Here is a 21,931-nt window from a genome sequence, read left to right on the forward strand (position 1 = left end):
ACCACAGATCATGTAATTTATAATGAATAGATTTAGTTGTCTCACAGTTCTTGATGCTAGAAAAAAGCAATATCAAGGTGCCAGCATCTGGCGAGGGACTTTTTGCTGTGTCATCCCATGGCAGAAGGCAAAAGGGCAAGAGAGGGTAAGAGCGGGAGCAAGGGGCAGAATAAACTCGCTCTTATGGCAAATCCACTCACTCAGGTACTACTAACCGATTCATGCAGTAACAACCATCCATTCATGAGGGCGGAGCCCTCACAACCTAATCACCTGTTATTAGGCCCTATCTCCCAACATTGCTGCATTGGGGAATCAAGTTTCCAACACACAGATATTAGAGTACACATTTAAACCACAGTACACCCCCACCCAGAAATAACTAGGTGGCCCTCCCCTTCCTTGTTGGGGTATCAGAGGAGGCCTTGTGGAGAGTCAGTATTCTCATCACCATCAGTGTGGTCACAAGCCCCACATCAGAGGAGACCACTAGGATACAGAATTCCCATCCTCATCAAGCAATAATGAGGAGCCAATTAATAGAAGCCAACACCAAGACAAAGGAAGATAAAATTATCTGACAAAGATTTTTAAGTGTCCTTTAATAAAAATGCTTCACTGATCAATTGTGAAGATCTTTGAAACAGATGAAAAAAAATTGAAAGCCTCAACAAAGAAAGAAAAAGTCTCAGCCAAGAAATAGAAGATATAAAGAAAAAATAAAATTATAGAATTGAAAAGATAGTAACCAAAAGAAAACACTCAGTAGACAAACTCCATGGCATAATGGAGAAATCAGAGAAGAGAATCAGGGATCTGAAAGACAACATTACTCAATTGAGCAATGGAGAGAAAACAGACTAGAAAAAAAAATAACAAAATCTTAGAGTAGGTCAGGACAAAAGAATCAGGACAAAAGATGTGAAATTTGTGTTATCAGTTTTCTAAATTGTATAGAACAGTCAAAGTAAAACTTTGATGCTCCTGATATGATTCTAAATGAATGTAAAGAAAATGCCTAAAATAATATAAGTTATAAATGGAGGAAGACAGAGAGACATAGATGGGGTAAGGTTTCTCATATTTCACTGAGACTGGTGAAATGACATCAGAAGACTGTGCTACACACATATATTGTAATACCTAGAGCAATCACTAAGAAAACTAGACAAAGACACACAATGGAAATCACTATAGATAAATAAAAAAGAAATTCTAAAACAAATTGTTTAAGTGAAACAGTAAGAAAAGATGGAAAAGAGAAAACAGAGAAAGACCAAAACCAAAACTAAAAACAAAAAAATCCCACAGAGAAAAAAAAGAAAATGACAAACTTAAGCCTGAATAAATAATAATTACATTAAATGTAAATGATCTGTATATACCAATTAAAGATAACTACTGGCAAAGTAGATCAAAAAACGTGACTCAACTATGTGTAGTCTATAAGGAACTAACTTCAAATATAATAATATGGGCAAAATTAATGAAAATGTTATATTACGTAAAAATTAATAACAGATAAAATAGATGTCATAACAGAAAATTACTAGATTCAATTCATAAACCTCTAGCAAGACTGACAAAAACAGGAATAAAAACAAAATTATCAATATCAGGAATAAAACAGGGACATCACTTATAGACCCTGCAGATATCAAAAGGATAAAAAAGAAATACAAGAAAAACTCTACACACATATATTTGACAATTTAAACAAAATGAACTAGTTCCTTAAGAAACACAAAGTATTACCACAATTTACCCATTATGGCAGAGATGATTTAAATAGCACTATAACTGTTAAGTAATAAACTTATAATTTGAAACTTAAAAATTTACCCTTTCCCCCCCTCCAAAAAAAAATCTCCAGACCCAGATCATTTCACTGGAAAACTTTATCAAATGCTTAAAGACTTAATACTACACAATGTCTTCCAGAAAATCAAAGAGAAAGGAATACTTACCCATTCATTTCATGAAGCTGGTATGACCCTGATACTAATCCAGGCAAGAATAGTACAAAAACGGGCTGCGGTGCAGCTCAGTGCTTATCTAGCATGTATAAGGCCCCAATACAGGAAAAAAAAAAAAAAAAAAAAAACAGAAGACTTAAAATCCTCAGGAATATAGACATAAAAAGTTGTTAGCCAGGTGCAGTGGCACACATCAGTAATCCCAGCAGCTCAGGAGGCCGAGGCAGGAGGATCACAAGTTCAAAGCCAGCCTCAGCAAATTAGCAAGGCCCTAAGTCATTTAGTGAGACCCTGACTCTAAATATAATATTTTTTTTTTAGAGAGAGAGAGAGAGAAAGGAGAAAGAGAGAATTTTAATATTTATTTATTTTTTTTAGTTTGTTTGGCAGACACAATATCTTTGTTTGTATGTGGTGCTGAGGATCGAACCTGGGCCGCACGCATGCCAGGCGAGCGCGCTACTACTTGAGCCACATCCCCAGCCCCAATAAAATATTTTTTTTAAAGGCTGGGGATGTGGTTCAGTGGTTAAGCACCCTTAGGTTCAATACTTGGTACCAAAAAAAAAAAAAAAAGTCATTAATATAGGATCAGCAAATAGACTTCAATAATCAATAAAAAATTATTTTTTTCTTGTGACGTTTTAGAAGATGAGTGTGTGAGCCTTATTCTTAGGATGCAAGACTTGTTCAGTATTCAAAAATAAGTTGATATAATTTGTCATATTAATAAGACTAGAGAAGAAAAATCATAATAATTGATGTTCACAGTTTTGGAGACTGAAATTCCAAACAGCATGGCACCAACCCTGGCAAAGCCCTCCTTGGCTGCATCACCTCATGGTAGATGGCCCAACAAAGACTGGGCAACGTGCAAGAGGGAGAGTTCACGTGGGCAGACAGAAAGATAAGAAGCCAAAGGGCAGCTGGGGACAAACTGAAGTCCCAAGAGAACCACATGAATCCTTTCCAAGGGTACACCCCCAATGACCCAAGGCCTTCCCATGAAACCCTGCCTCTTCAAGGTTCCATGACCTCCCACTTTGCCACACTGAAGACCAAGCCTCCACCACATGAACCCTTGGGGATAAACCACATCCAAGCCAAAGCGGTGCTTAATACAGGATAATTATAATTTTTATGTGCCAGTGTTATGTGATTGCACTTAGAACCGCATTTTCTCATCATTTTATATCTGAACAGATAGAAACACAAGTTGGGGCTCATGCCACATGGACTTTGCCAAAGAGTGCTTACTTTTTCCAAAGGAGCAGCATATCCAAAAAAATGTAAAAAGCAGCCCTGTCCTAAAGTTTCATTGTACAAAGCAAATGTTGAGTTTCCACAGCTGCTGGCTTCATCCTACCCAGAGGGATGGTTTTAGTGAAATATTAATCTCGGAGAAAGCCACACAGGGATAAGATTGCACCGTAATTCAAGCAGCATGTGCAAAATTTATTTAGTGTTTGGCTGGGAATGATTTTAATTATGTGAAGTTTTCAGAATAAGAAGAAAGTGATTGAAGCTATTTGAATAAATCAGTGGTGGAGGCCCTGGATGCTCCCAGCCCTCGCTCCAGTTTTAGTTTATTTCTGCAGTCCCCAAACCATAAACATAAAGGAAGCTCCCATGGAACTGAATGCTGACACTGTTGCAATCAAACTACAACTAGCAGCCAAAACAACCAAGATGGGAGACACCAACACCAGCAACCCAAAGACTTCCAGTGTGCATGCAGGTCAAGTGTCCAGTCATGGGTCTCTACAACCAGGGTATGAGAATCCAGAGAGAGGAGAATCCAAAGGAATGTTCAAAACCTGAAAGGCAGGATGCAAGATGCATTACCCAAGGACCCAATGAATGGAAGGTGTAGGGAGTGTTGAGCCCCTGCAGGACACCTCACACTTCCCAGGAGCCACTGGTGGGAGTGAGGAGAGGGCCAAGGCTCAACCCTGAGAACAAGACAGGAACTGGGCACTAGACCTTGCAGATAGAAGAGTTGAGCCAACCCTATGGGACTTGAAAATGATCAATGATCACAAGTTACAAAGTGTCCCCTAGGTTGATGAAGCAGATAGTTAACCCAGGAAGTTATTTTAAAGACAAGCTTCCAGCCTCTGGGGTCTGTCCATGGACATTAGGGACATAATACCAGCCTGCGGGAAGGAGTTTCTATCCCAGGAGGGCCTACATGAGGCAGAACCTTAGAAAGGGAACATGTCTCCAAAAACAATCAAAAACTGGTCCCGTGAGTGAACTACATGGGTTTAAGATAGGCAGCAAGGGGCTGGAGATGTGGCTCAAGCGGTAGCGCGCTCGCCTGGCATGCGTGCGGCCCGGGTTCGATCCTCAGCACCACATACAGACAAAGATGTTGTGTCCGCCAAATACTAAAAAATAAATATTAAAATTCTCTCTCTTGCTCCCTCTTTCTCACTCTCTCTCACTCTTTCTTTAAAAAAAAAAAAAAAAAAAAAAAGATAGGCAGCAAGGTCCTGCAATCAGCCCTCGGTGGGCTCATTAGGACTGATGTCCTAAAGATCTATGCCCATGACAGGGGACCCACTGAAGTATTTACTGCCTCAAGTCATAAGCCTGGGCACTAAGGGGGGCTGGTCCTACTGGGAGAGGTGGGGAGAAAAGACCTATGAATGGAACTTTGAGGGCACCATGCAAGTGTCTGTTGGAGAACAAAGAAACCATGGTGGAGACTGGCAGGCAATAACTGCATGGAGTGGAAGACCATCACAACATTCTTACCACACTCAATGTGAAAAGAATTTCAGCCACCCCAAATATGTGCCTGAATAATCCTGATCAAGCCCCCCCATGACATTTCCCTCTAGAATTGCATAGTAGAGCAGGACATGATGGCAGATATATGGATTCTTGATTTAGGACATTCAAAAAGATGTCCCACCAGATGCCATTTTATCCCTAACCAGCATCCTTGAGCAAAGGTGTCAGTCTGCTCTCCTGGGCCTTCTAGGTCCAGTATACCTGGGGCTCCAGCAGATGTGGAGAACTCACAGAAAAAAAAAATGCTCAATAAAGAAAATGAAAATGGAAACAAGACACATTCCTGGTCATCTGATTCTTTTCTATGCAGTTCCAAAAGAGACTTGTAAGGCCATTACCATAAAGAAAACCAGAGCATAAGCCCAGGAGTAACTAGGAAGTCAACAGGGGGCTCAAAAAGATGGACCACAGGGAGTCTGGAAGCCCAGACAGCTCCCCCCTCCATGGGAGCTGGAGGAAAGGGATGACTAGGCAGGGGCTGTGCTAACCTCCCTGGCAGGAAGGAACTGTGTGGATTCTTGGGTAGACATGCAGCTCGCACCTGAGACCTTCCTGATCCTTCCTCACTAGAGGGAGTTACTCCCACAGCCCCTCAGGACCTGCTCTGTGCCAATTCAAGTCAATTCAGACCTGACAAGCTGCCGAGCACCTGGGAAGTGGTGAAAAGCCCTGAGCTAGACAGACAGATATTCATCCTATGGCAACAGGCGGGTCATTCCAAACCAGCCCTGCCAAATGTCCCACTTGGGATCACAACAGTCTTATAGCTTTCTCCAATACAATGAGATCCACCTATTTCTTTCAAAGGTTCTGCAAATATTAGACTCAAATTACACTTCAAAAATATTTGGAAAAAACTGTAAATAGACACACTCAAGTGTGTTATACCAAATGTGCATAATAAAGGGCTGGAGTGCTCAGGGGTAGAGTGTGCATTTAGAATGCACAATGCTCTTGGTTCGATCCCCAGCCACAGAAAAGAAACAAATGAACAAACACACAAACAAAATGAGAATGATTACAGATTCCATTGATTTACAAGCCGCAGGTGAATATGCTTACGCCCACTTCAGAATCAAGGTGCTTCTGCCAAAACCATGAATACGTTTGAACACATATAGACATGTCATTAATTAGGAAATCCATAATTCCAAAATGTCTTTTAACAATGCAGATCCATACAAGCCCTTTCATGCTGTAAAACTGTACAAGCAAGAACCCTGGCTTCCAGGTGTCACGTTCAGTTAAAATGTCTGGCAATGCCCAGTGACTTCCACTGAGTGCACAGTTTTATAAAGACATAATGGTAAACCATATCGTAATAAGAGACCGCATAATTGGCTGCATTATTGTAAATATGATTGGTAGGTTCAATGCCTGTTGTAATCTGCTTGGCAGACCTTTACAAAGCTGAACAAGACCAACTCAGCAATGTAAGGCTACTCTGTTATTAGGTCTCCTCCTGTGACCGATGAAGTGTCTGTCAATGATAAAAACTCAACAACCAAAGTTTAGGCTCAACATGCCAAATTAAGCATTTTTTGTCATGTTAAAGGCTTTCAGTGACTACTGTAGAGCAACAGGCACTGAAGTTTCTGGAAATAAAAACTTAATGCCATAATAACATCTCATAATGACATAACTCTGGGAAGTACTTTCTGCCAAACGAAGACACACATTAGTGGAAGAACCTGTTCATCTATTTCTTCCAGTTAGATCCTTAAAATTAAGGAATGCAAACAACTGTTACATAGTGTTAGTGAGTCAAGATGAAAACCAAATTTTCCTATATTCCTCTTTCAAGTTTCTGTTTCATTGAAATCAGAAGAACCTGAATCTGCAAGGTAACCTGCTTAAAAATATTGTCACTTCCAATGTCTAGTTGTCACAACCTTGACCAGGTGGTACAGCCAATAGAATACCCAGAGGTGCATTTGAGAATGAAATGCTAAGAGATTACAGTGATCATCCCAGACCCTTGATTTCAAATTTTCATATTTATCATAACATTCTCATTAATGAGCTGTATGTAACCAGAATTATCAAATAAACTATATAGATAATAAAATGTGTCTTCTCTCTACTCACTAATATTCCATATGCTAATTCATTTAAAGAGTTTTAATGATAAAAAAAAAAAAAAAACATTTGAAAATTGCTGTACCATTTACTACATGGGAGAAACCCAATACACTAAGCAAGAGAGGGTAAAGGAAACAGATCATCCGGGCTAAAAGGTAGAAACTAGATAAGAGTGAATGTGCTCAGGCTAAAAAGAAAATGCTTGTTGAACTCTACACCATGTTTAGCCAGAGGAAGGAGAAGCTGGGCTCCATTTTTTGTGCAATGTGTCAAAATGCATTCTACTATCATGTATAAATAATTAGAACAAATTTTTAAAAAATACTTGTTGAATTCATCAGTGAAGCAGAAATAGTGTGTCCCTTGCTTCTGGAAATGGGACAGGGGGAAATTTTGGCAGCAGAGAAACAGGGAAGGCCATGAAAGAAGGTCAGCCTTCCTAGGAGAAACCATCTTCCTACAGACAAGCAAGCAGAACAAAGAGAAGATAGTCAGGGTAGCCAAATGTGGCTGCTGACCATTAGGGCCAGCACAGCTGAAAGGTAGGCACGATGAAAAGAATATGATGAGCAGAGATGTCTCTGGACTTGGGGCAGAGTAAAAGTGGTGACCAGACATGATGGTGGGGGTGGAGGACAAAGGAAAAGTTCTGTGTGGAAAGCAGTAGCAGAGCTAGGAGCACAGAACTCATTCACCCAGCCATTCTCTGAGGAGGCAGCCAGGTATCTTGTTAGGAGATAGAAGTTGTTACCAAAGGGTAGCACAACTTCACATTTCTAAGAAATGTTATAAATTATGCCAAACAATGAGAAAATCCAGGTCATGGCCAAGCACAATGTCTGGTGACCATCAGGTGACCTCATAGGAGGTGTGTGTTTTTCTGAGTCCCATGCCCACGATGTCCATAATATTTTTCCTTCACTGGAAGAATCAGTCCTTGGAGCATGCTACAAACCATTTCTCCCCACTGTCCCCTTCCTCAGCTGCTCTGAATTAAGCACTGGCTCCTAATTGTCCTCCCTACCTCCATGCTCTCCCTGCCTTTTAATCCAACCTTCACCAAGTCACCAGAATTGTCATTATAGAGCAGGGGATGGTCAACTACAGTTCATGGGTAAATCCAGCCCACCGCTTATTTCGGTGTAAATTTTTTGTTGGAATATAGCCAGGTTTACTCATTTACATATTTTCTAAGGCATTTTGGGACACTGTAGTGACAGAGTAGTTGTGACAAAAATTGCATTTTGACCTACAAAGCTTAGAAGATGTACTTTCTGGTCCCTTTCAGAAAACCATTTGCTGGCCCCTTAGTAACTTGTCACTCCCTCCAGTGACTTGCTTCTAAAAGAAAACCTATTAACTGTGTTAGCTGCCTGGCTCAACTACTGTCACTCATCCTTTGTCCTCTTTAAATACACCATGTTCCCTTGACTGAAAATACTACTACTTTCTTTTCCACACAGAAAAAAATCTACCTATTCTTCAAGTTTGTTTTTAAATGTCCCTTTCTTTCTAAAGCCTTCCAGAACTGCTTTCTCAGCCCTATCCCGGGGTCACTTCCTCTTTTTAGCTCTCTTAATGTGATACCCCACCAATAAACAGCATATTGTATAGAATGCTAGGGGTCCACCTATCTATCCCCTTCCCAAGTCATACCCAATCAAAACTGTCTTCTCTCATTCCCTCCTAGACCACCCTGTTCTTATCTACCATAGCACTTACCAAAGTATGTTTCTATATGTTTATCTGAGTATTTATTTCTCTAATGTCTGTCCTCTAATAATGGTGATTTCAAGAAAGCAAGAACTAAGACAATCAGAATCACTATTACTTTACCATTGCCCAGCCTAGAACCAGCCACACAGCAGTTGTTCAAATTGTTAGGATGAATAATTCACTGAATGACCAAAAAAAAAAAATTTTTTTTCTTAAGAAATCAAATTTCTCAGCACATTGCCTACTATCTCCCAGACTCTTCTGGCATCCTACAGTCCAAAAGATTGGATGGGCATAAGCATCACTGATAGCTTAAATGAGGATTTTTGAAATATGGAGACAGCCCGCTGGACTCTTTCTTGCAATCAGTGTGGAGCATGTACATAGACCTTAACCATGATAGGAAACCCATACCTGGTAGAATTGGAATAGTCACACATGGGATCATATATCTTCATGGAGTAACATTTGTGCTGAGCCATAGGGTATCTCAGATAATCTACTTGTCTACCGAGGAAAAGTTCAACAAGACACCTTCAGCTCCCTCTCTCTGTCCATAAGGAGAAAGCCTTGTCTGTCCATCACATGCACACCCAGCCAAAGGCACTCTGAGCATGCCCACATCTCAGTAATCAACCCGGCTGGGAAGGGGTGGGGAGAGGCTTGGCAAGGAATGTCCTTCCTTGTCTCCCCCAGTGTCCTCCAAGATCAAGGGAACCACCAAGCTTAAAATGTGACTCTTGAAAGATGGTCTGTTACTTTTCCTGATACCTGAAGGCTCAAGATTTAGCAATAACTCATCTAAATTGTTGCTACATATGAAAACTCTGTGTGTGTGTGTGTGTGTGTACACGTGTGCATATGCATACACGCACATGCGCACGTGCGCGCACACACACACACACACACAAATATCCTGAGGCCATTTCCTGTGTGGCCTTTCGGATTCAGGACAGTGGCTCTTTGGAAGAGCATCACCATAAAAGGTCCTCTGTGAAGGTGTTTGCATTTCACTGAGATGTTTCCAAGAAGAGCAAAGATGCCATTTCAACCAAGGCAACTTTATGAAGTTGGCAGCCAAACCCTAAATCTAGCCCCAAGCCTCTGGGATGTCGGTGCCATGAACCACCACAAAGCTGAATTTCTTAAGTCAAGCTATTAACCCTCTGTGGTATCTGCCTGTGTCTGAATTTAAAAAATCCCAGATATCCAAAAACACAAGAGATTGTCTTTGCTCCTAGATAAATATATTGACTCAGAGCCTGTTAGATCTGCATTCTCTAAACCTGGTTTCAAAGCATTCAAAAGAGAATACCCGTCTTTCCCATCAGTAAGAATTTAAATGGCAGCAGTCAAATCATCCAGGGTCGTTTCAATCAAACCTCCTTATAATATATCTTCCCTTTCCTACAAGATAAGCCACCCTGTTTCCTCCCACAGATTTGCCTTTGTCCTCAACCACCTTTCTGTTTGCTCGAAGGATTAGTCATCCTGTGTCCCGTCCAAAGCTGGTGTCCCCTCCCCACACCCTCACTGTGCTTTGGGTCCTCTTTCCCCGCTGCCATGGCCTCCCACCATCTATCATTCTTACCTTCCCACTGTCTTCAGAGCAGACACCAATTCCCCAGTGGGACATGGAGCCCCAGCACACTGTTGTCTCAGATACTCTTTCAAAGGCAAATTCAGTGAATGACAGGCTACACATGAATTTGATCATATCTGGATTGAACAAGTAATGATTCACCACTGGGCATTGCGAAAGACAGTTCCTCTGCACCACCTATCTGTGGCCAAAGATCTGAAACGCTGGCCAGATCTTCTTCGGTGACAGCCAACTCTCAACACCGTAGCCATCCAGATCATGGGAAGGAACATTAAAAATGTGGAAAGGAAAGGCGAACATGGAGATACTTTTCCCAGTGTGAATAGAGCATTTGTGGCCACTCTGCAGGGCCTCCTCAGGCTGGTCCCTTTCCGTGTCAACTTGTGCAGGCATCCTCTAAAAACCTGCCTCTACCTAACACATCTAGCCATTGTCTTCTCTCTCTTCTAATTTCTATAGCGGAGCTCTGGAAATAATTGCCTAAGATTAGTATCTCCACTGTCTCACCTTATACTTATTTGTTTGTGAGCCCAATTCATCTCTCAAATTCCCCTTACCAAGTCAGCAAGAACTTCCTAATTCCCAGATCTATGGACGTTCCAGTTCATAGGGACAGCGCATGACATGATGCTGTTAACCTCTCCCTCCTGGGTACTCTTCTTCCACACTCCAATCTCCCATTTCCCCCTGCCTCTCTGCATGTCCCCTTCATGCATTGCTTTCACTAGGTCCTCTCCTTTCCAGAGGACAGCATGGGACCCCAGGACCCTCAACTCTCAAAGGAGGCCAGCACAGACTCTAGATCCTGACCTCCAGGCTATAATTCGAGGTCCAAATTGTAGCTGTGTATCACAGGCAAATTACCATCTCTGTGCCTTAGTTCATTCAGTTGTAAAATAACAGTAGTCCTCCCTGGCAATTATTGGTGAGAGATGATTGTACATAAAGTATTCAGAACACTTAATAAGTATTAACCATTATAATTCCTCTAACCACACTCCATGACTCTCCTTCATGGACTGATCTACACCATGACACCCTACCTCTTTGTTAAGCTTGCTCATGAATCTTCTTCATGACTACTCCTTGGAACATCAAAATCTGCAAAACCATCTGCCCACAGACATCTCTCCCTGGCTCTCCTCAATGCTTCAAACTCAGCATGTCTGAGACTGAGCTCATCATCCTCTCCTACAAACGCTTCCTTCTCCTTCCCCCACCTCCTCCTCCATCACCTCTCCTAATGAATAGCTCCACTATCCTAATTGTGAGCTGCTCAGGCCAAAATACCATAGTCATCTTAGATTCCTGCCCCTCCCTTACTCCCCCAGCCAATCAGTCACCAAATCGAGTGACTTTATTGCCCAAGTATTTCTTGAGTGGGTGCCCGATTCTCCACCCTGATTGCCAGTGTCTATTATTTAGACCTTCATTATTTCTCACCTGGATGATAATAAGTAATGTTTTAATTACTAAAAATAATGCTGGCCACTAATATCATGGGCCATTATGGATACATCGTAGACATTTCACATCGTACATCCAGTATGACCCAAACCATCCATAAGAGAAGAAGTAGAGACCCTGTTCTCAGAGAAGACAGAGGCTCAGAGAAGCAGACTACGCAGCAAGTTGTAAAGAGGCAGGGAAGTAGACCGAGGTATGTCTGGCTCCAGACCCCAGGCTGCTTCTGCCACCTATGCCACCGGGTATCTGACCGTCGTTTTTCTTCTCCAGTGTCTACTCTATTGCCAGATAGGCCTGTTATTACAATGAAATTCTGACCCAGTCTCTCCTCTGTGTGAAATCCTGCAGTAGCTCCCCAGTGCCTCCAGAGTAAAGAGTCTTTAGCAAGGTCCCTCCTGCTGGGCTTAACTTGCCCCTTTATGGATTCACTATCCTTCTGTCCAATCACAGCTACCTACTTCCTTTCTTGAAGTACACTCTGTCCACTCACCTGGCCACTCACCTGGCCACCCAATCTCCCCAGTCTCTCTGTCTACCTTCCCCTTCCCTCTCATCAGCCTGGATGTCAGCATCTCCTCAATTCATGTCCTCTTACACCCACCTGCTGTCCATGAGTTTAGGGGTCCTTCTTTGGGACACTCAATGGCATTCTAGTACTGCATTTTAGGGCAGATCAACTACAATGATTTTGGCATTCCCCAGAATTCATGTGTTGGAAACTAAATCCCTAAAGTCACAAGTTAAGAGTATTTGCAGGTGTGGGGGGTTGATAATAAGGATTAGATGAGTCATGAGGGTGGGACTCCTACAATTGCATTAGTGGCTTTATAAGAAGGGGAAGGGAGACCTGAATTGGCAAGCTTGCTGTCTCCCCCATGCTCTCTCTCTATCGTGTCCTGATCCAGCAGAAGACCATCACAAGAGGCCAAGCTGGGCTTTCAGAACCATCAACCAAATAAACCTCTTTTCTTTATAAAATACCCAGCCTCTGATATTCAGTCATAGCAACAGAAAATGGACTAGGATAGTGTTCTTTAGTTGGGCATCTATCTATTAGAGTTCACAGTAGACTGTGGTAATTCGGGAATCATTAAGATACACACTATCCTTTCAGATAAATTATTTTGGTGAGAAAGATGAGCAGCAAAACATTGTTGCAGCACTATCTCCAATCCCTTTGTCCTTCTGCACTGAATCGCTAAACTCCTTGGGTAAAAAAAACTCCTTGTTCATCTCTGTGTCCCCAAGGGCCTAGAACTACGCCTGGCAGCTGGGGGGTGTTAGCAAACATTGAGCTGAGAGTACAAAGGGTCCCCTCAGGGACACTCCTCATCCTGAACTTTCCTAAGGCTCTGAGGGTGGAATGCTGGGGAATGCACAGGCCAACCCCGCCTGCCCCTTGTGGCAGACTTAGTGAGAGATTGAGGGATCAAGTCCTCACAGCCGGCAGGTGGCAGTGCAGACTCCCTCCCAATGTTCCTTGCGCCCATCCACAGGTTCACCGTCACATCTCAGGGATCAGCAAAGGAGCCACTGTCAGAGGTTGGTCAGCCAGAGAGCATGCCCAATAGGGGACCTCAGGAAAGTAATTCGTGTGTCTGCCAGTAAGAGACCCCACCCACCCCTTCTTTGGGCTGCTGTGGGGAGCTCTGTCCTCCTGAGATGAGCCAGCAAAGGGACAGAGAGCCATGCTGTGTAGTATTTGCAAGTGGGGCTTTGGGAAGGTAATAAGGATTAGATGAGGTCATGAGATCCTGTATGTGCCCAGGAAAGACGGTGGTAGGAAGCCCTCGTGATCCCAGGTGTCCATGCAGGAATCAGCTCCCCTGAAGTCTGTTCCCTGTAGCCACTGTCCTTCTCAGTGACAAGCAGGTGCGGGGTGGGGGGGGCACTTTGCCCACAGCAGGTGTTCTGAAAAACCCTGTTTCCTGGCAAGTTTATAGCAGCTTCTCTTCTGAGCATTTCCTCCTCTTCTCAACGTGGAGGACAAAGTACAGGCCGCCCTGGTGATCAAAGACGGGGTGAGTGGAGGAAGAGAAGTCACAGAGCCCCAGAGTGGAGAGCTTCTAACTGCCCCTAGACAGCAGGTAGGGGAGAGAATAAAGGAGGAAGTGGCTGCCCCTGCCCTGACCACAGCAGCCCATACTCCTCTACCTGGGGGTATAGAAAACAGCTTTTCTAAAAGCTTCTTTGATGATAATACCTTACCCCAAGACTGCCCAGGGCAGTGGTGAAGGACTCAGAATCAGTGACTGGTTCTGATTCTGGGTCTGCCTTTTAGCTGTGGGTCTGTCCCTCTTTCTTTCTTAAAGGATCAATCCAACAAAGGCACCGGAAGCCCTTGGCATCCACCTCAAGTGCTACTATTAGACTTGACCACTAGGAACTACCCATGGGACCACATTCTCTGGGGGAGTTGGTTCCCAGAAGACAGCACCCTTCTCTCTGCCTCCATTCCCTGATTCCTGGCTGGACTAGGCCTTCTCCTGCACCCATCTGAATCTTCTCCCCATGGCCCTAGGGCGCTGTGCTGTGCTGTCTGTCTGTCTCTCTTGTCTATCTCCCCACTCAGGCTGCATCTTGAAGGTGGTGACTGGGACTTCCATGCCAACACATTCATTCACTCATCTATCACAAAGCATCTCCTATGTGCCCGAGGATCACTGTGAACAGAGTGATGTCACATCCGTTATCCAATCAACAACCCCGGATACCTATCATCTGTGGGGAATTCATGTAATGAAAGTGCCTGCAAAAGGTTTTAAGCTCAAAGAAGAACTGCAACGCGAACACAATTCCCAGGAAATATGTCAGTCCTGATGGCATCTGATCAGCTGGATCACAGGCTGACTTTTATGTAAGACAGAAATCTCTCTTCCTCCTCTCCCTCTATCTCTCCCCGTCTTTCTTTCTCTCCCCCCGCCACCCTGCCCCACTTCTTTTCTCCCTCCCTGTTGGCCTGTCTTCCCCTCTAAATCTGGAGAAAGTCAGCAATTTCTTAGCAATTTATACAAGCTTTTCGATGCTCCAAACGTCATTGTTCCAAAGCCTACTCCCTGGAGGGGCTATCCGCATGGTTCATCAGCCAGGGCTTTGAAAAGGAAACAAAACCACCACCCACAACCACAGTTTTGTTTTGACTGTGGCTTCTCTGCTTACTGAAGACAGTGTCCCTCCCGGGCCCCTGGACTCTGGCCCCACAGCCCTATGAGGAAACAAGACCAGCAGAGACTGGAGGCAGAGGCGCGACTCAGAGAGCTCAACACACCTGAGCTGTAGATGCCCCCTCCACTGTCTCCCAACAGGGCAAGAACAGACTCTTGGACTGCTGAATGATCCAAGTCACCTCCCCAGACACACCTCCAGCCTTCCAGTCTCCCAATATACCTAAACCTCTGCCAGTTCCTTTCTGGACTTTTCTCCTCCATACATACTGTTTCTTATCTGTTACACCCTTTGACCACCAGCCATTCAAAACCCAGCAAGCTCCGACTTATGCATTAAGGCCCAGCTCAAACAGCCTCTTGCGATGGCATTTTGGATTCCTCCAGCAGACTGATAGCTGGTTCCTTTGTGCTCCCAGGTCTCTGCTCAGGTCTGTCATTCTATTGAAGTCATTCTGATAACCTGTTCACATGCCCACTGTATGTCATGGACTGTGACCTTGATGACATGGACCATGTATGTCTTCGTGGTCTCAGGCATCCAGCACAGAGCTATTGTTTGTACTGTATATCAAGTCATGCCAACACCTCAAGATTCCACCAGCACTCTAGCCTGAGACCAAAATACCCCTTACTGTACCAAACAGGATTTCACATCAAGTCAAACAGCAGATATATTTCACAGAGAACATAGCTCAAGACCTAAAAAAGGGCCAAAGGTATCTCCCTGGAGCCAGGAGTCAGCTTTCATCAGAAATGTGCCTACTGGTCAGTTAAGTGGAGCCACTCAAGTTGGAAGCCAACAAGATGTGACATCAGAGGCCTGCAGACCAGGCACCAAGCCTGATACTCCCACCCTGTCACCTGTGACCAGTTCATTTTCTGAGCTACACTGTAAAAAATCTCAGTGTATAGACAAGTGATGCCCAAAGGTTTTGGATCTTTCACTCCATCCTGGGGGAATCTGTTTCTCAGATTGGTCAGCTGCTGACCAAGGGGAGGGGATAATTCCAGGAGACAGTGAGTATGAGGCCTGAAGGGAAAGGCAATGCCACATGGGGCATCTGCAGAATCCCAGATGTATCCGTGGACAAGTTTTCACCCTTCTCCACCCTTCAAAGTGCACGCCTGCAAACCCAGCAATTCCAGGCCAGCCTCAGCAACTTAGTGAGGCCCTCCGCAATGTACTGAGACCCTGTCTCAAAATAAAAAATAAAAAGGGAGGTAACTCAGTGGTTAAGTGCTCCTAGGTTCATTTACCAGTGTGTATATGCGCGCGCGCGCACACACACACACACGAAGTCCTTACTGGAGTCTTTCCTCTGTCTATAACAAAACTGTGAGTCCTTGCATATACCAGGTGACCTCATCCCACTGAAGTGTGGGGGGAAAATCTGCAAAAGCAAGTAAATTCAGAGGAATTACAGCTGTGTGAGACAGCTGCAGAGAAAGTCAGAGTGCACAGATGTGCAGGTATCTGTGCAAGGCAGCCCAGTCTACAGAGCAAGTGGCCCAGGGAATAGCAAGGAGGGGGCTCAGCTTTCAAAGCCAAGGCTGCTTTTAGGAAAATAAGATTAAGTTAGTGAAGTGATCAGCTGTAACCTAGAATTCAGTGTCACATATAACTCACACAGGGTCCAAACCTGGTTCTCCAATACCCCATATGGGTCATTAGATCCCTTGAACAAGTTTTACCTTGAATAGATCAACATTCCTCCTAATACTTGGTGAGAAGCTGTTCTCTTGCATCTAATTAAGTACAAGGTGAGACAGCTGGGGGGCTTATTCATCCACCCCCACTCACTGATTGGCTTCACCATCTTTAACTGATGTATACTGTAAAGGACACATGCTTGGTAAAGACAAAATCAGGGTCATGAAGTTCCTGCCCCATGTCCACACCTCTCTCCTCCAAGCAGGGGTGTTGACTCCACCTCTACCCCCAAAGAGATAATGCTGTTCTAGCTCTGACTAAGCACACTTAGGCTTCATTTAGCATTGAGGTCAATGGTGCTGGCCCAGCCTGTGACAGACTACCTCAATGTCCTGCCCCTCTGTGGCTGTGGGGAAGGCAAGGAGAGGAAAGGAACAGGAGTTATATATGTAACGGCACAGCCTTAGATCACAAGTGTGACATAGATGAAAACCCAGAGAACTTAGGCTCTCATTAATGCACTCAACAAACCTCAGCTCACATGTACCAAGTGCTTACTATACACCCAGCACTGGGTTAAGTCCTTTACCTAAACAGTGTTAAGAGTGAGTGTTCTATAATCCAGATGTCTATGCAAATCCTGTCCACACCATTAATGAATTGTATGATGGTGGACAAGCTACTTAGCTTCTCAGTGTCTCCATTTCTTTTCCAATAGGACAATATCAATAGTAATTTTTTTTACCAGTATATATGCAAATTTAATATTGATAATTGAACATATAAGTCAAAATACACATAAAATTTTATTATAGTGTACATGCTTTTAATAAAATTTAGTTCAGTTACTTATTTGAGGAGAACTGATAATGCAAGTTATATAATAGAAAGTATTTTCAGGGTAACAAATTTTTACCATGACAGTAGGATACCTGGTCATTGAATTCATACCTAGAAGCATTGCTTAAAGAAACTATGCTTACTTTCCTATTCTCTCTCTACCCCCTCTACTGTAATTCATTTCTCCCCCTTGTATTTTTTTTCCTTTCCCTTCACTTCCTCTTGTATGTAATTTTGTATCACCCTGAGGGTCTCCTTCCATTTCCATGCAATTTCCCTTCTCTCTCCCTTTCCCTCCCACCTCTCATCCCTGTTAAATGTTAATCTTCTTCTCATGCTCTTCATCCCTACTCTGTTCTTAGTTACTCTCCTTATATCAGAGAAGACATTTGGCATTTGTTTTTTAGGGATTGGCTAGCTTCACTTAGCATAATGCAGGCAAATGGACCCCAAAGCCTGAAAGTGTGGTCCCCACCCCCCAACTGGGAACACAGCACTATGCAAGGTTCAAGGTATATAAAGACCAGTTGAGAGAGAAGCAAGAGATCTCTACATGGTGGAGTACACACTATAAGAGAGTTATTGAATGATAAGGTGGAATGGGTGGAGCAGCAGGGAGCAACAGAATTGTCTTAGAAAGCATCATCCATAAGGAGACTTGAGTTCTAGTCTCAAAGAATGGTAAAGAATTTGCCAATCAAGGAGAAAAAGGAACAGTCCAGAAAGTAAGGCCAAAAGAGCAGTGAGTTAGGAGATATGGCAGAAGCACAGAGAAAGTGGCAGAAGTGAGGGTGGGAGGGCTGGCTAATTGCAAAGAGCCATGTGTACAAAGTCAAAGGTTTATTTTATTTTGTAAAGACTATGATTTTCAAACCTGGACAGAGGAGTCACCTTTAATGCTTGAAAAACACCTGCCAATCCATGTTCTTTTGGAACAACAAGAATACAAGCCAGTACAAAGAATGAAATTATGTCATTTGCAAGAAAATGAAGGGAACTTGAGAGCATTAGGTTAGGCAAAATAAGCCAAAAATCCTGGAATCAGAAAGTCAAGGATTGTATATTTTCTCTTCTATGCAGAAGCTAGAGAGGAAACATGAAAGGTGGGGGATCTCATAAAAATTAAAGGGAGACTAGTAAAGGATAGGGGGAGAGATGTGAGAAGGGAAAAGGAAAGTACTGGGGAAAGATATTGACCAAATTATATTGTTACATTGTGTGCATGTATGAATATATAACAATGAATTCCACTATTGTGTACAATTATAATGCATAAATAAAAATATTGAAAAATTTCTTAAAGTAAATAAAGCAAAACAAATGAACAGAAAAGAGTATGAGGCAGTAGAGTAGCATGTTCTGATTTGGCTTAGCAACAAATTCTGGTTCTGGAATGAGGGGAGACAGGACAGAGACTAGTAAATCAGACAAACAGGAGCAGATGAAAGGATGAGAGCTGGAAATAATGGCACTCTGTGACCTGATACATTAAGCTAGGGTTTCTCAACCCACACTATTAATATTTTGGAACAGACAATTCTTCCTTGAGGGGTGATGGGCTGTCCTTTGCAACATGGAAAACTTAGCAACATCCTCTGATCTCTCCCCACCATGTGAATACCATCCTCCCCACTTACATAGTAATGGTTAAAATGGTCTCCAGACATTCATTACCAGATGTCTCTTGAGGGGCAAATCAAAACCCCAGTTGAAATAATTGCTTTAAACCCTATCATCCCAACTTTATGGATGAGAAAATCCAGTTACAAAAAGTACAGGAAGGAAGGCATCAGCATCCGCTGGGATTCAAAGGCTGGTGGTAGAATTATAGATTTGGTGACAGGCTGGATGGCAGGGAAGGAAGGGATGAGAAAGTGAGATTCAGCTGGCCACTCAATTGCAAGAATGTCTGAGTTTGAACAAAAAAAATCAAGACATACTTGTTCAAAAAGGGAAAAGCCTGGTCCCCCGTGGTCCGAGCAAGCAGGAGGCGGCTCAGAGGCTACAAAGGAACTCTCTACCCCTGGACTAAGTTTTGTGTATAGCACAGACGATCTGGGATCTAAATCCTGGCTGGGCCCTTTCCAAACTGTGTGGCCCTGGGCGACTACTTAATCTCACTGCATTTCATTTCGCCCATTTGAAAATAGGAATAGGAGACCCTATTCATAGGCTTGATGTGAGAGCTCAGGCAGTTAGAGCAAAATGAAAAGTTAGCGCTACATGATCGATCCTGTCCCCTCTTTCCGAACCTTTCCTTTACCTCCACGTTCCATAGAGCCCCATATCGTGGGCATCCCCGAGTCGGTGAGATCCCCTCACCGGCAGATTAGCGTGTGGAGCTGACTGCACCCCTCTCCACTTGCTAAGCAGAGCATCCCATTGAGGCTTTAGGGGGCGCCAACAGCCTTTTCACTCCTCAATCCAACTCTGATTTCAGGGTCGGTGGGTGGGGGTGCGCCCAACGCGCGCCAGGAGCTGGGTGCCTCCAAAACAAGCCAGGTAAATAGTTCAACTTGGCGACACTTAAATTTCATGCAGGTAAACCCCGGGCAGGCCCGAGGTCAAAGCCAGTCACTGTCGCGGAGCGGGTGGCTCAGCCCTGCTCCTGGAGGCGGAGGAGAGAGGCGCCCAGATTTGGAAAGGACCAGGAGTCCGAAGCCAGGCTGCAGAGATGGGGAGCAAAGAGTTGTTTGATATCGAAAAAGAAACGTATGGAGCAAAGGGAGCAACAGGGTAATCGTAGGAAGAGGAGGGGGAAAAAGAAAAAGAAAGAAAAAAATGCTAGAAAGCAAGTGATCTCTGGGTGACTCAGCCTACAACACCTGGACAGAGGTTCGAGAACAAAGCAGCAGTTTCAGGTTCTAAGTGTTTCCGAAGAGAGGGCGCTCGGGAGAAGCCGGGGCCCGCTGGGAAAACCCGGCACCCCTGCGCCCTGGGCGCGCTCTGGGGCGCCGCTTACCTTCGCCAGGACCGCAGGCGCGCACTTCCGGGGGCTGCACTCCCGGCGCTCGGGGGCTGAGCCCGGCACCCGGAGCCGATCACCGAGGAAAGGACGCGCAACAAAGCGCCGCTCGGGTTTGGGTTGGCACCCGCGCCTCGGAGAGAAATCCTGGCCACCCGCACGGGTCGGGCCTGAGCTGGGCACACGGAGTCCCGGCCTCGGGGGCTCACGGACTACTGTGCTGAGCCCCGCAAACGCTGCAGGAGCCCGAGTCCGTGGGAGGAAAAGGTTGTCTCATTTCCTTCGGTCTCTCCCCTCCTCCATCCCCTCGGCTCTGGACCTGCCCTCCCTCTCCCCCGCCCCCTTCCCCAAGCCAGCGGCCCATGTGGGATCTCGCAAGACAAGAAACCTGAACGGCAGCGGCGCGTGGCGCCTCCCTCCGCGCCAAGTTAGTTTGCGTTCCCAACTCCTGCCTGCTTCCCCGCGCTTCCGACAGTCTCCAAAGCCAAGAGACTCCCCAGCGGCTGTCCCCACCCTGTCCCGAACCTCCCAGCCGTTCCCCCTTCTGTGACAAGCTCAGTTTTGGAAGCAGACCTCCAAGCTCTTGCCAGCATCCATCCTCCCATTTCTGTCCTGTCGCCTGCTTTGAACCGTATTAAAATACCCAACTCAGACAGGAAATAGCCACTTACTTTGTTAAATTTGATCAACTGTATTTTTTTTCCCCGAGTGAAGAGTTTAAAGCCTGATGCATAATCTCGAAGGAATGTTCATTTTTATGGGAAAGAGAGCAGCTGAAGCCTTTGGCCTTGCTCACTCAGGTTTGAGGTTTTGTTTGTTAAATTCGACAAGTATTTATTAAGAATCTGATGGGGCCGAGCTCCGGTGTTGGAAATGCAGAACCGAAACCAGAGGAAGGGCATCCTGTTCCTAGACAATCATCACAGGTCACAAATGCAAGGAAGATGAGATCCACGGATGCTGTCATGGGTCGGGGAGTGGGTGAGCTTTCTGCTGAGTGAAAATAGACTGGGCAGAGGCAAGAGGGAAAGAGCCCCATCAGGAGGCAGTCCAGCAAAGGACAGAGGTTGTGAATGATCTTGAGGAACTGGGAAAAATACTGTAGGACGAGTCCATCAAGAAAGGATAGGAGCTAAGGGGGGCAGTACAGTAGAATCCCATATCTGATGAGGAAGGACTGTTACGGGGTGGAGATGTGGAGAGATTGAAAGAGAGCGGGAGAGAAGTGACTCCCAGGACTCGGGGTGGAGTAACAAGTACCAAGTGGCTGACCAAAATCTCAGCACCAACTGGACCTGCTACTGGAAGTGTGGTCCAACAACAGACAGTAATAATAGAACATGGAAAACTTACTAGAAATGGAGATTCTCAGGCCTTCCTTGATTTACTGAATCAGAATCTGCATTCTAACAATTCCCCAGGTGATTCAAGGATTCAAGTATGCCTTACAATTTGGAAACATTGTTCTCTAGACCACTGACTATAGACCTCCATTCCCTGGCTTTATATTAAAAACACCTGGGAGACTTTTAAAACCATTAAGAACCCCCCAGCTCCACCCACACAAATAATTAATTAGTCTGGAGTGGGGCTCCTATATCAGTATTTTGGAAATGCTCTTCAGGTGACCTAATACAGAGTTGAGAAGCAACTAGACTACTCAAG

The 21,931-nt window shown here is 44.4% G+C and overlaps 1 protein-coding gene across 2 annotated transcripts in view; it reads right to left on the reverse strand.

Moving 5' to 3' along the window:
- Eva1a (eva-1 homolog A, regulator of programmed cell death) overlaps positions 1-20,542 on the reverse strand; it is a 60,262-nt gene extending 39,720 nt beyond the window's left edge. For both annotated transcript variants that reach the window (XM_076833413.1, XM_076833414.1), the window contains exon 1: positions 20,264-20,542. The gene's annotated coding sequence lies outside the window, so the exon portion shown is untranslated. The remainder of the gene's footprint in view (positions 1-20,263) is intronic.
- Positions 20,543-21,931: the final 1,389 nt, after the last annotated feature.

The sequence above is a fragment of the Callospermophilus lateralis genome, chromosome 14, assembly GCF_048772815.1.
Source record: "Callospermophilus lateralis isolate mCalLat2 chromosome 14, mCalLat2.hap1, whole genome shotgun sequence".
NCBI lineage: Eukaryota > Metazoa > Chordata > Mammalia > Rodentia > Sciuridae > Callospermophilus > Callospermophilus lateralis.